Raw genomic sequence first — 13,292 nt, 5'->3', positions numbered from 1 at the left:
CCTATCGATGACTGCAATGAGACTATTTCACTTATGTTTCTGTTAAGTAATATATTTGGAATATTGTACATGAGGTGAACAAGCTGCGTGTTATAATTTTGGGAAATAAGTAATCCAGTAATACGTGTTAGTCATGATGGTCTATATTCTACTGCATGCCTCCCATAAGGGAACAACTTGCTGCAGGCATATCCTGCAAAGCACACTGGATTCTTTTAACCTTTTGCACCATGAGAAGACCACCATTCCAAAGATATGACATTCTTTAAATCAGTTGTACATTAATAAACAGTGTTTCAGGTGATGCAAAGTGATTCGGTACCAGATGTCCTATTAACATGTTCGTTGCTATTGTTGCACTTTCGACATTAATTGTACGTGTGTCACTAGTCATCAGTGTCTTGCACCATACTTCGCTGGTGTGCGTCACGAGGCACGTGTGACTCCTGGTACGGAAGTAGTTCTGCAGGCTGCCGGTGGATGGTGAAAGTGTATTACTTCCAAACAATGAGATTGGCAGCTGCAAGCCATGTCAAATTCTTACATTTCTCAGCATGGAGATCCACCAGCATTCGGTTTAGCGGAAATAATCATCAAAGTCCACGAGTCACCCGTGCCTTGCATAGCATAGAACAGTGCATTAACATCCCTTTCTACATGTTGGTAAAGGTAGATTTACATGAGTATAAATGCATATTTAGGCAATGAATGAACATATTTACTTGCTCTGTAATAAAGGCACTGCATTTAAAATTTAAAGTAATATTTTTAAAAATACTGTTCTCTATTTGACTCCAGTTGTCTATTTTCTTCACTGATCTCGAAATTCTATAAAATATTTTGCACTCATGATTTCACTAATTTTATTATTAAACAGCAATTTTTATTTTGAACACAGTAGGTTCAATTTCAGCATGTATGAACTTAAAACATCCAATGCTCATGAACGGTTTGTTTGGGCATTCCTCACAGTACATTGTCATCTGCTTTGTTTTCTTGTCAGCGTCTTTCTATATGCCACATTCTCGCTGAGCTTTATAGTAAACTACACATTGTCTTCAAATTTTTCTGGCCTTCATTCGTACACAGTTTATACGCCTTAACTCCATATTTGTGGGTTTTGTTAGAAAACTATATGGCCTCTCCAAGGAACCATTGTTTCATCTATAACTATTTCTTTCCCTATTGTCAAGGCATTCTCAAAATTCTGGTTTAATTTATCAAGGAGGAGTTGAATTCGATAGAGATGATGGCCTGGTTGATGGTTAACTTCGTTGTCAGTGATGTGCCAGAATCTCAAGAGAAGAAGGAAACTATCCCGTCTAATAAGTTGCACATATGTCATTCTTGGACTAGTATGAGTTGATAGTTAGGCGAGGAACAAGACCCATATACACAATAATTCCTAGAAACTGTTTAATTTCTTCGATATTAGCTTCCTTCCATTTCAAACTTTTGGACTTGCTTTTCTCATTATGATTTTGCTTCAATTGTATGGCACTTCTTTTGGTTTCCTGAACCGTCATTTCTAGTAGACTGTCATCCACGAAGTGAGAGTATATATCAATGGGCTGTCCCTCTTCTAACTGCAACTGAACCTTTACTTCGCTAGGAAAAACAGTGAGGCCTAAATCATTCTTCTTTATATCACCCCAATTGCAGTCTGATTTTCCTGGATGTGTTTCAGCTTTTTCACTTTCACTGTGGCTATCATTTACCTCTTGATTAACTTGAAAATAAAAGATTGGGATCCTCAATATTACTGCATTCGATATCCTTATATCCTAAAAGATTTTCAATATCAAACTCCTCTAATGGTTTTTCTAAACAAGATCTCCTGGTTTGTCGTGAAGAGTCTGAACTGGAACATACTCTGCGTAGCTGGCAGTCTGATAATCTACTTTTCATATGAAACAATTCTCTCTCTCTCTCTCTCTCTCTCTCTCTCCATAACTTTCTGTATTTATAGTTGAGAATAAGATGAAATCTATATATGAGTAAAATTTTTACCGTGATGCTGCATAGAGAAGATGCCCAGTTGTAAATCTTTTATGTACTTCACACTCTGACTAGGGCTACAGTATTGACACTGTCACAACAGATAATGGAAAAACCTCTGGAAAGGAACAAGGAAATTGTCTTTGTATTTTTTAATTTGGAAAAAGCTTATGATACAGTTAAGAGAAAACATGTATGTGAATGCCTACTGAAAAAGGAATGTACCAAAATCATGAATTAACAAGATAAAAATGTTATATCATGAGATTAAAAGCAGTGTACAAGTGGGGAGTGGTGACTGAAACATTTTATACAAAAAATGGTCTCAAGCAAGGAAGTGCACTGTTGCCATTATTGTTTATTATATTGGTGGCTGAAATCATGAAACTTGTAAAACAGAGTATCACTAGTGATGAAGTGAATGCTTTGGTATTTGCAAATGATGATGTGATTTGGGGAAAGGGAGAAAAGAAAGTACAAAGGAGACTTTACATTTGGAATGAAAATCTGAACAAATTTGGAATGGTAATTAGTAAAAAGAAAACTGTAGTCATGCACTGTGGAAAAGACAAAAAGAGAGGCCAAGACGGAGAACTGCTAGAGAATGTAGAACAGTTTACATATCTGGGTAGCAATATTAATGGAAGTAATGAAATCAACCCTGAAATTAATAAGAGACTAAGTAAAGGTACAACATTTTATCAAGTCAGAGAGCTTTTATGGGATGACAAAGTACCCAAGAGAACGAAATTAACATTATATAAACAGTATTTCATACCAAATGTAACATACGAATTAGAAACGCTGGTAACTAATAAGAGACAAGATAGTAAGATCCAAGCAGTAGAAATGAAATTTTTAAGAACATCGGTTAAAAAGACAAGAAGAGATAGAATTCAAAATATTAAAATCAGAGAAGAGCTAAACATTGAACCATTAGTACTGCACCCGCCCCCTACCCTATGGTCTCCGGCGTTAAATCTTCAGGGTCGCTTACGGGTTAAAATCAAGTGGGCATCAAATATAAAATAACTTAGCGGCATAAAGGGTACGAAAAGATGGGTATCATATCTATATTGGAATGAGACATTTTTATAAAGTTTAAATTAAATCAAAGGGGTTTATTAAATCCTGATGATTATGAGGAATGATACACATACACAAGTGATTTACAATAATTGATTCTAAGTCATTGTGGATTGTTTTAAAATCTGATATTGAGGGATAAGTCCGAGTACCCACCATTCATAAAGCAACTATGTCACAACTTGACGTGTACGGAAACATTCAACATAAATCACTGAAGCTATTCCCACATTACTGGGCAATTAAACACTCAATGCAGACAAGTCTGAGTGACACCTATCCTACCACAAATTGGTTTCCCAATGGAATAACTTGACATAATGCGATACCAACTACACAGGCATCACAAGTCTTGGGTTCGGCCGAACCCTCACTTGAATACACAATTTTGTCGCACCAATGGAGAACAACCATTGTCGGTGCTGAATGAACAACACAAGCAAAACCCGAAACACACACAAAAAAAAAAAAATAACACATGAGAAACACACATTTAAATGTACACAAAGCATATGAGATGCACATCATTTATCCCAACACTGTGAGATAGCTGTTCACAAGCCCAGGACCGAACACAGGTCCACGATGTCTCCAGGGATCCTGAAACCTTACTAGCTATTTAATATGCAAGAAAACTATAATAAAGAAAATAATAAGTACAGAACACTGGGTCGCTTATTTCTGAAGTTTATCTAAATCAGCTGAGGCAATAAATCAATCGAATCGTTCGCAAGAACAAAATGCCAGTCAGCCTAGAGGTTCACGTTGGGGTCGAAGCTCACACAAAAAAATACTGCACAAGAGTGTTGCACAAAAAAAAAATTGGTTTCCCTCTGGATCAGCCACCCCTCGCAGCGGGCGGGGCTTAGGGATATCCAGTCGCTCGTTAAAAGAAGAACAAATATCGTCCTTTTAAAGTACCACATCACATCAAATCGCAATATATCATAACTTTGTCATTACCACGAGGTAATTCCTCGTTCATCTCTCAAATCATAGGCATCTACATGTACCATTACAATCTGACAATATCTCACACCATGAGTCCTGACTTCGAGTCATCCTAACTTCGTAAACCACATCTCCGCACGTAATCTTACGCATAGCTGGTCAGATGGTAATCAAATGCGTAATCTGAACATCAAAACACCGGCTTCTAATAATATTATTATGGTTATTATTATTATTATTATTATTATTATTATTATTATTATTATTATTATTATTATTATTATTATTATTATTGATCCCTTCAAAATTGGTCTACTCTCCATCTAACGTGCCTATGTGATTTACATATCACACACACGTTAATCAAACAACACACACGGTAATTAAAACAACACATGCGTTCATAAAACAACGAAAACAAGCACAATGATTGTTTCACATGGTTCAAAGCGTAATATCAAACACATGTTAAGTGAACACAATAAAATTAAATAGTCCCTAGCTCAATATCTCATTGGAGGTCAGGTGATTCTCACAGTTGAATTTCTTCTTTCACACAACTTATTCTACCACAATACCACTAAGCATACATACTAACTCTGCTGGTTATATACCAGCTTCCCATACATCATCAAGCCCAGAATCTATCAAAACTACTCATCATATCCCTTTCAGACCTGAAAGAAAACTGGCGGTGTGAATTTTTGTTTGTACGTCAAAAACTGACTAAAATGCTCTTAAATACATTTTGTTCTACAAAATAAAAATTAACATCTGAGAAAAAAAAAGCACCCACACAATTGTGCATATCAGGACTTAATTCACTACTTACAAAAAAGAAAAAGTTACCTCTGTCCATGTGTTTGTGTGTGTATATATATATATATATATACACATGATAAAATGTTCTATTTTACAGCGTGAAATAAGTTAAAACAATTAAAATGTTTGTTCAAACACAAGTATACATTACATTTTCTACACTGAGGAAGAGTTTTGCTTTTACAGTCCTTTTGGCGGCAGCACTTTGTCGTTAGACCTGAAAGAAAACAGGAGGTGTGAATTTTTGTTTGTAGTTCAAAATCTTACTAAAATGCTCTTAAATACATGTATTTACTGTTTATTTTACAAAATAAGAACTATCGTCTGAAAAACAGCAGCCACACAATTGTGCATGTCAGGACGTAATTCACTACTTACAAAAAAGAAAAATTACCTCTGTCCATGTGAATATATGTATGTACATGATCAAATGTTCTATTTTACAGTGTGGAACAATTTTAAACAATTAAAATATTATACATTACATTTCTCACGTAGAGTACGAGTTCAGCTTTCACAGTCCTTTCGGTCACAGGACCCAGCACTCCCGCATGCATTGCCTGTAGGGAAACCTAGTCCGCACAATTGTGGATATCATTTTCAAAACCTCATGGTATTACGTACGATATTGTAAGTTCACAATTTATATTCGCTAAACAGTTTACACACTGCATTGATTACATTCTGATATTCAGTAAAGCTTCTAGATTAATGTGAATGCAATAAATAAATAAATAAATAAATACTTTAGTCATTACTGCTTTCCGCCATCTTGCCGATGAACTGTATATTTAAACTCTTCTTCCTGCCCCCTGGTGGTCAAGCGTTAAATAAAAACAACTGAAGTACATGCTACGTGTCCTGCACAAGCACTGCAGTCCGGTCTAGAGCCAAGAACATGTCAAATAAGCTCAGACATAAATGAAATATGAATCCGCACAATTCTGTGTACACGGTCTGAAAGGGATATATAATGCTTAGCGAAACGTAAAAATCCCCAAATAAAATAGAAAGTAAACCGCATTTCCCCACAAATAAATTTACCCATATTTACAATTAAAACCATTCAGACGTGTTACAAAGGAAAAACTCTGCTCTGCTTAGTCACATTTAATTTATAGAAAATTGTATCCCTGACATTTTATAGCTAGAGTTTAAAAAGAAATGCCTGTACCCCAATGTCATGCATAAAGAATGGTGCTACTCAGCCTTATATCCCTGGATACACCTTTGTCAGCTCAGATGGCCCACCTAGTAGGTTTAACGCCGGCTCATCTCCGTTGTGGCTGTCGCTGATTCCACATGTTGACTGCTGGAGTTAATCTCTGTTGTCCTTGGCGAATGGAAACTCTTCAGTTATCTAAATACAGAATATGCACTGGTTTAATCCATGTTACGCACGTCTGTTTCACCACGCACAACCCGACACGATCTTTGATTAGCAAGTCCCCGAAACAAAGATTACTGATACAGGGTATTATGATACGACCCGCACGAAAGTATATACGACTCAACCCTGAGTTAACCCTGTATCGTAAATCGGAACAGTGCCTTTATTTTTACGCGTCCCCTGTGTTATCTTGGGTAAGCATTGAAGTTATAATAATGATAATTAAAAAAAGTTTACAAGTTTACACAATATGTTCAAACTCGACACTGTTTGATCACTCACTTATTTAAGTCTCGCGTATTAATTCAGCACACATTTCACTTGAATTTAGCAGTGTTTCAAATTCAACAATTCACTAGACAAAGAAAAACTGGGAGTTCTCCTGGACATAGGTCCGCCCCTCGCGAGAAGAAAGAACCAAGTGTGTGGGGTGACGCTTCTACAGCCTTATAACAACTAAGAAACTATCCCCTCTCAAAACTCGCATACAGCCTGTTCTTGGCCTAACAGAGGCAAAATAGTGCGATAATTAGGTGACCAGTGACCTCCTAATGTAAATGAGACATATTCGTACGAAATCAGACTGTGGGATCTCTAGTAATCGATACGTATCTTTCCTCAATTTCTCCCATCCTCGTGGGAATCCCCTTGTAGATTAGGTGTGAACAGATAAACCAGATGGCCCCCGGTAACTTTCCGTCATTACGTAACCAACTATTCCTCCTTTTAGCAGCAGATTATTACTAAAAAAGACATCACACACTTTAAATAAATTCTCTAATTAAGACCAGCTCTTTTGGATCAAAAGGCAATGCAGTAATATGAATTTCATTAATTCTTTCAGCGTAGATGATCAAGTTGGTCATGCTGATTTAAAGATAGCTCCCATATTTCGATTTGAAAAAATTTACCTCTCCCACTCGGCTACAGCATGACGTGGGGGTAACTTCTCCTAATGTTCATCTTGGTGCTTCCCTGGCGCAGGCCACACCCATAGCGTCACAAGTTTCGAACTCCTGCGAGCTCGCTGCTAGACAAAAAAATGCTTGCCTAACTAGATCATAAAGATTTTGGATAAAATTTATAGGATTAATTTACATACCTGCCAACACTTCTGATTTTCTGCTTTATTTTTACTTCTTCCTATTTTTGATAAATATAACCTCCAGTCCGGTCAATACTCTTCCTCTAAGATAAATTATTGTGTGCTTATGTAATTTATGCAACCTTATTTTCAGCTGTATTTGTTTGATGCTTTATTTGGCGAGTGTATCGTTCGTCGCCTTCGTGTGTCGTGTTTCCCGCTCACTACAGCAGCGTATGTTTTAAAGCTGGGAATTCGGGATGCAATCGTCCTACAAAGTGAGATGCTAGAGCGTGCTGGCGACTCCGTTAATCGGGACGAAAGATTGAGTTTCTTATTGTGTGGTTCGCGCGCTGTGCGTAATTTCGCTGGAGTTGTAGACCACGTGATTTTCTTGCGATTCTGTGCTTTTCCCCATGTCGAAGTTGTATGTTAATAATGTATGAGATATATTCATCTGTTTTGTATTTGGTAGTTTTTTGTATTGGTAGTTTTGCGCATTTCAATGCATTTGTGTACATTCTTGGTTCATAATTTTAATGACTTAAATGTATTTCAGAGAGTTGTGTCGGTGACAGTTTCTGGTATTTTCTTTTCACATTATTTTCACGAAACATAAAAAAAGTTATCTGCAAGTTTTCAGATATACCTATAAAATTGAATATCCGTTGATATTACAGTCTAATAAAGAAAACAAATGCATTTTGTTCCATGTTTGTTACATTTTGTTGTAACCACTCTTATGTTTTCTTAGTTTAAGATTTTAATATTAATGATCAGTTCGCCTTGTGACTATAGGTATGTATGCCTTTTATGTTGTCCTTTTTTCATCGAGACCATGGCGCAATGTACGTAATGAAATCCAAGAATTAAAAAATATTTTTATTTCTGAACGTTGGCAGGTATGAATTTATCTCTTGCCAGGATGTTGGGAGCTTTTTATTTTAAGTTTCTCTTCTCAAAATAGCATTACATCTGTGACTTATATGATTAATCTCGACCATAGGTCCTCGGTTCGTGTCCCTGTCGTTTAGAGTACAGAACGTACTGAAAGCAAGACTGAGATGGTTCGGACATGTAAAAAGAATGGGAAACGAACGGGTAGGAAGAAGGGAATTAGAAAGAGAAGTTAAGGGAAAGAGACCAGTTGGAAGACCGAGTAGAAGGTGGATGGATCAGATTTGGAATGACATTGGAGAAGGTAGATTGGATGTGGTGGAAGGACTGAAAGTAGTGGAGGAGGCTTGTTAACCACACCTGGGCGACTGGAGTGGGACACATGATGATGATGATGATGATGATGATGATAACAGATGTCCGCAAGCCTGTAATGTTGGCTACAGCACGATAATACTCAATCAACAATGTATAGCTGCTATTGTCCACCACATTTGAGCGAGTAAAAATGAGAGGCACTGGTGACCCGTTTAGCAAATAGTAAAAGCTGTTACACTCATGCGTCATGAGTCACCAGTGCCTCGTGGTATAAGGTGGTAGTTAAACGTACACCTATGCTATAGATCATCATAGATACAACCTGTGACTCTGTCATACTGTTATGCAAAGTTATCACTCTAGCAACATTGGAATAAAACGTGTGTTTTTTCCACCACCACATTTTAGTGCTGTATGAATCATAAGTGACTAGCAAAGCAGTGAACGTGTTAATGCTTAAAACCATGTACCATTTACATGACAGTTATGAAACACCCAGGGGGAATTGCATATTAGATAACCTTAACACTAGCTCCATGCACATCTGTTCCATAATTGAATGAGATGAGTATCGGAATGCTAGTCAGACCACAGTAGGCTTTGGTAGTTCGTCCCAAATTGCATAAATATTTTTACTTGTACATGGAGCTTTAGTTTTCAAACACAGGCTAGTTAATGCCACGTTTGACCTGTAAAACACCATTGTTACTTTTGTATGCTATACGTTGTAGGAAATCTTGGCACAGGCCGAGTGATACGTTTGCTATAGGTTGTAGGAAACCTCTAACATCTGTACAGGCTGATGTAATTTCACCGCGCTTGGTGAACCACAGCCTTTCAGTACGACAGCTATCGCCTTCAAAGGAATTAACATGTGCCATTATGCTCACTGCTTATTAACACTATGGTTACATTCTGCTTGATCCTAGGTTTGAAGACAGGAAAAAATACTGAAATTAGACACATTACTATGTCCTTGACAGAGTTTCTTTAACATTCATTTTGTATTATTTGTGTACCTATAGGAACCAAAATTCTCAGGTAGTTTGTCAACAGCAGGTAATGTAAAACTATATTATAAAAAGTAGCTGGTTCACCCTGTATACATTTTGATAGTACTGTCTTAATGATGTTAATAGTACTTCTTATGTCCTATAATAAATGAAAGAATGCAAATTTTGGAAAGGGAACTTAAGCATTGTTGAGATGCAATAGTTTGCTATTCTTTAATATCTAAACTGGTATGAGGATTATGAGGGTGGTGATAATGGTGTGTTTTTAGTCATTTGTTTGTGTACCATTGGTCAGGAGATCTCGAGAGGCAGTCTGACCGCCAAGTGCTGATGTTCATTTCAGTAATGGAAATTTAATTCCAACTACCTTAGCAGGGGCACCACGGGCTGGAATCGGCTTCACCATGAATCATAAGTGTAAACCAGAGTTAACACTTTCCTGGCCAAATTTTTTAAGAAATGAGTTTTTGCAAACTAAACATGTTTTTGTAGTGATGGAATGTCAAGGAATGACAGACTATTTAAAAAAAATTCAAAACACTGGAAGTGTGAAAAAAAAAAAAAAAAAAAAGTGGGAACTATATATCCCAATGGCTGTCGGTATGCCTAAGGGCCTGTACTACGACTGTCAGGTAAACAGCCAGATACGTAGGCTGCAGTTTTGCAAAATAGAAGTTAAAATATTTTCTTGTGTACTACCAACGGATTTTAACGATGGTATTGTAATGCGGAAGATGTAGTAACATTTTTATTGGGTTGGTAATAAGGTTACTGAAAATATAATGAAATTTAGCGCGGTGGTAGACGTGTTCCCTGGTGTTTTCGTTTGTTCAGCTCTATTCCTTTTGAAATTGTATTCTAGAATCCAATATTAGACTCTTCTTAAACTATAATGTGGAAGATCAGGTCAAAAACAGAATTAGGACTGAAATCTACACATACGAAGAAATGCTAAAATTAACTGTATAACGCAACTGAAAGTGTTATAGAAAATAAAAAGACTGAAAATGTAATAAAATGTAACCTGGGCGCAAAAGTTAAGATTCAGGTTATGTATCTTTTTTCTAGTACTATTTACGAGTAAGCGCGTTACGGCAAAAGTAAAGTTTCTATTCGTAATTAATGCCACTGATGCAGCGTAGGATCATCAATTTTATTATTAATTCAATTTATTGTTTGCTCATTGAATAAGTAGTTAGTTTCTTTCTTTTCAATACAGTGTGAGAATAGTAACTGGCAAGCATTTATCTCACTTTAGTGTAAATACTTAATAGCAAGTTGTTATGAAGTCAAAGAAATATAACCTCCATAACATCCTCATTCGACGGATGAATCGTCATGAACAGCGTCGTGTAACTTCACTCCATATGTGCATCACGGATAGATTTGGAAAAGAACCCACGCTTTTGACTTACATTCTAATGATTAGGAAATGTGTACTATCACCTCTAGTACCCTACCGACTAACATTTAGAAGGTAAAAAAAAAATGTAAGACAGTTGGGGCTCAAACCCACGAAGAACTGTATAGCAGCAAGCAGTGTTGCCCTAATGACCACAGCTACCCATGAAGCTTGCTGTAGACTTGCTTGTGTGCAACTCATATACTCAGTAGCAACAACTTGCTAGCTTGGAAAATCTTTAAGAATTTGGTGATAGCTGGACAGGAAGCATGCCATACTTTATAAATATATACGTAGATTACATTGTAACAACTTAATTCCATACAGCATCATGCAGATGTAGATTCATCTTGATGTGTAGCCATCTTGATTCTTACAATAGCGTCCCCGATAGGAGTGAAGTCCCAGATAAGAGCGTTAACTGCCTCTACAACTTCGGCATAGCTATCCTCGAGAATATTCTCCCAGATTGCACTTAAACGGAAGTCGTAGTATGCGTTTTCAACTGAACTTGCAGTTAATGTGCAAACTGCCAGATAAATTTAAATCGTACTTTTATCTGGCTGTCGTAGTACAGGCCCTAAGTGACACAAATGTGGTAACTATACTTCCCAATAACCAAACGCTAGCACACACAAATCATTATATAGAATGTGAATATGTGCATTCATCTTATACCACACAAAGTATAAATAATTTACACTGAATACAGCTGTAACCATCATTTCAGGTAGAATAAGGGGTGAACAAAGTGAAAGCCTAATGATTAATACATCCACAATTATATATTGGAAAGGTAATCTGAAATCATTTGTCATGAAACAAGCTACTAATACGTTACATTTTAATTTTCATGGGATTTCTGGAACTCGGTAACATAATAAAATTAAAAAAAAGAATTCTGGAGATGAATAATCATGGCAAGATGAAGAACTTATGTTCCTGTGTTTGACCTTTACATAAATCCTATTTATTTACCCATACTGAGACAGAAAATATGCACAATCTGTCTGAAGCACTACAGACTAATTTATGATAACGTAAATAGCTTAGAATTATTAAGATCCATCTTTCTGGTGCAGAAAATCACTTCCCAAAAATGCATGGTCATGGCAGCCTTTACACTACATACATGTGAACAAACATGTCCACCAATTTAGAAACTGCAAATATGCCAGAGCAGAATTTTTTTCTAGATTTTCTGATGTCCACACCAGATAGCAGCGCAAATTAAATGTGGGAATCAGGTTACCTAGTGGCCCAGTAGTGGAAAAAATTTAGTGGGAATTATATCGCCCACTGTGCCAGGAAAGGGTGAAGAGATTTATCTGGGAAGTTCTTATACTTACTTTTTAATCTTATCTATGAATTACCAGTCTTCTTTGAGTTGTCTAATCAGCATCCTTGGAATATGTCTGCATTAAACATTGCTGGAGTTTGTCTAAGAAGAGAGCATTTGTAACATCATTTTAGTTAATGAAGATGTATTTATCAGATAAATTGTAAAAGAACTTGAAGTAGAATTGATTGTTTTCTTATGTAACAATCAGTGTAGTAGGTTTGTTGATGTTGACACATTTTTTTCCAGGATTAATGGAGCTTCTATAAATCATTTAAATTTAAATACCTATTCTCTACAGCATTAGTTTTGAGATATTATGTTTGCTGCTCCACAGACACAGTGGCTGGGCTCTTAATTCTTGGCCCATAAAATTTCTTCTTCTTCTACTTCAGTGTTTGTCCCTCCTGATGGCAGAGTCTGCTACATGCATTTGCTTATTTAATTCTGTCCAGGGCCATGACAGAGGGGAGTTTGGCGCTCTTCAGATCTCTGTGAAGAGTATCGGCACGTCGCTTTTTAGGTCACCCCTTTGGTCTCCTACCGACGACTTCAAAGGTGTAACCTGTTTTTGCAACAGTATCAGTCGCTTTCCTTAGTACATGTCCAAACCATCGTAGATGGCTGTTTCGCATTTTCTTGAATTGGTGCAACACCTAGTCTTTTCCTGATGGTTTCATTGGAGATGCATTCCAATTTTGGGGCGCCAGCTGTCCACTGCAGCATCTTTGTTTCCATGACCATGAAATTCATTTGCTGTAATCCATGACCCCTAATCGGCGTTCCGCCTGTAAACTTAAAAAAAGAGAGAATTTACTTCAAGTTCAAAAATGGATGAAGAGGGGCAAGCCAATTATTAGATGAATGAAGCCCAATGATGCTACCTATACTGGGTGGTCCGCCAGTCCCTTGTGACCTAGTTTTATGCATCCTGCCGCTTTTTCTAGAATTCTGAAATAGATCTCCCTAAACCACGGTAATAAGAGGAGATG

General features: G+C 36.9%; 1 protein-coding gene across 1 annotated transcript in view; it reads left to right on the top strand.

Annotated features, from left to right (window-relative positions):
* Positions 1 to 13,292, top strand: part of Tango6 (transport and golgi organization 6) — a 198,186-nt gene that overhangs the window by 21,251 nt on the left and 163,643 nt on the right. The window lies entirely within an intron of this gene.

The sequence above is a fragment of the Anabrus simplex genome, chromosome 7 (genome assembly GCF_040414725.1).
Source record: "Anabrus simplex isolate iqAnaSimp1 chromosome 7, ASM4041472v1, whole genome shotgun sequence".
In the NCBI taxonomy this organism is placed as follows: domain Eukaryota; kingdom Metazoa; phylum Arthropoda; class Insecta; order Orthoptera; family Tettigoniidae; genus Anabrus; species Anabrus simplex.
Note: the sequence above shows the minus strand (reverse complement) of the source record. Positions and strands in the feature narration are given on the sequence as shown.